A 2,324-nucleotide genomic window follows, 5' to 3' on the forward strand; every position below is an offset into this window, starting at 1 on the left:
GGCTCTCCTCCGTGACTCCGACACAAGTTGTCTGAAATGCATTTCCATGAAAAAAACAAACAAAAAAAACACCCCTTGATAATCTAACTCAGAGTTTGGTAAACTACAGCCCTTGAGCCTAGAAATGTTTTTGTAGTCTTAAATGATTTTTAAAAGTCAAAAGAACACTGTTTTGTGAATACTGTTCTGTGATGTTAAAATCATGTGAGTGCTCGCTTTGGCAGCACGTACACCAAAATTGGAATGATACAGAGATTGGCACGGCCCCTGCACAAGGATGACACGCCAATTCATGAATGGTCCATATTTTTACATAGGCATGCCTGGCTGATTCATGTTGATGTATGGCAGAGGCCAACACAATATTTAATTATCCCCCAATTAAAAAAAAGAGGGAAAAATTCTGTTTGAAATAATAAAAAAGTGATATGAAATTCAAATTTCAATGTCCACAATAAAGGTTTATTGGAACATGGCCACACATCTGTTGTCTGTGGCTGCCCTCACACTATAATGGCAGAGTTGAACAGTAATGACAGAAGCAATATAGCCCAAATAAAGCCTAAAATATCTACTCTCTGGCCCTTCAGAGAAAACAGTTTGCTAATTCTCAGTCTAATATGTTCCATTCAATGAAGAACCAATGCAATGGGAAAGACTTCATCGATTCCCTAGTAGATGGGTTTCCAGCTGATTAAAAGCTGGAGCATATCCAGATAACCAGCACTTCTGTTCCCCAGAGCACTCCAACCCGTGGGGAGTCCCCTTACCCTGGTACATAAATAATGATCATTATGACTTACATTATATAGAAAATTATGATTTGCAAGTCATATTGACATGCAGCCTCCAACATCACATGGTAGGTATTATTACTATTATCTTGGACGGGGGAGCCTGGTGGGCTTCCGTCTATGGGGTCACACAGAGTCGGACACGACTGAAGTGACTTAGCAGCAGCAAAGCAATAAGATCATGAGTATCATGAAGGAGAATTTGGACTCTACCCTTTGTATCCTCATCCTATCCATGCTCCAGTCATTAAAACAAAGATGTAGATATTAATTTATTTATAAAGAAATATGGTCAAATGCATTATGGAATTTTTTAAAAATAGGCTTTCAAATTGTGATACTGGCGAAGACTTTTGAGAGTCCCTTGGACTGCAAAGAGATCAAATCAGTCAATTCTAAAGGAAATCAATTCTGAATATTCATTGGAAGGACAGGTGCTGAAGCTCCAATACTTTGGCCACCAGATGCAAAGAGCCGACTCTTTAGAAAAGACCTTGATGCTGGGAAAGACTGAAGGTGAAAGGAGAAGCGGGTAGCAGGGGATGAAATGATTAGATAGCATCACCGTCTCAATGGACATGAACCTGAGCAAACTCCAGAAGATAGTGGAGGACAGGGAAGCCTGGTGTGCTGCAGTCCACGGGGTCACAAAGATTGGACACAGCTTAGCGACTGGACAACAACATGAAAGGGGAAGGCGGGGAGGGATAAATTAAGAGTATAGGATTAACAGATACACACCACTATATGTAAAATAGATGAACAACAAGGATTTACTGTATAGCACAGGGAAACATATTCAAACTCTTGCATAACCTATAATGAAAAAGAATCAAATATGCATATGTGCATATACATATATATAAAGAACCAAACCACTTTGCTGTATACCTGAAAACTGTAAAGCAAGTGCACTCCACTTCAATTTTTAAAAAAATAGGCTACAGAAGAGCCATATATCACTTATGGGAAATATCACTAGAATATAACAGAGTCAGATCATCTGTGCTCAGATCCTGGCTCTGACACTTCCTGGTTATGTGACTGCTATGAACTGAACACTTGTGTCCAAATATTCTGTCTCAAGTCCAGATGTTGAAGCCCTAATCCCCAGTGCAATGCTGATTGGAGGTGGGGCCTTTGGCAAATAATTAGGATTAGATGAGGTCATGAGGGTGGGGACCTCCTAGTGAGATTAATGCCCTTACAAAGAGAGAAAGAGAAATGAGATCTCTCTCTCCCTCTCTCTGCCACGTGCTGCTGCTGCTGCTGCTGCTGCGTCACTTCAGTCGTGTCCGACTCTGTGTGACCCCATAGACAGAAGCCCACCAGGGTCCCCCGTCCCCGGGATTCTCCAGGCAAGAACACTGGAGTGGGTTGCCATTTCCTTCTCCAATGTGTGAAAGTGAAAAGTGAAAGTGAAGTCGCTCAGTCGTGTCCGACCCTTAGTGACCCCACGGACTGCAGCCTACCAGGCTCCTCCATCCATGGGATTTTCTAGGCAAGAGTACTGGATAGGGTAAAAAGGCA

The 2,324-nt window shown here is 41.9% G+C and overlaps 1 non-coding gene across 1 annotated transcript; it reads left to right on the forward strand.

Moving 5' to 3' along the window:
* The first annotated feature begins 208 nt into the window (after nucleotides 1-208).
* Nucleotides 209-311, forward strand: LOC129563678 (U6 spliceosomal RNA). Its single transcript, XR_008687416.2, has one exon. It is a non-coding gene; the product is annotated as a U6 spliceosomal RNA (small nuclear RNA).
* Nucleotides 312-2,324: the final 2,013 nt, after the last annotated feature.

The sequence above is a fragment of the Moschus berezovskii genome, chromosome 9, assembly GCF_049115385.1.
Source record: "Moschus berezovskii isolate FMDL1 chromosome 9, NW_MosBer_1.0, whole genome shotgun sequence".
NCBI classification, from domain to species: Eukaryota; Metazoa; Chordata; class Mammalia; order Artiodactyla; family Moschidae; genus Moschus; species Moschus berezovskii.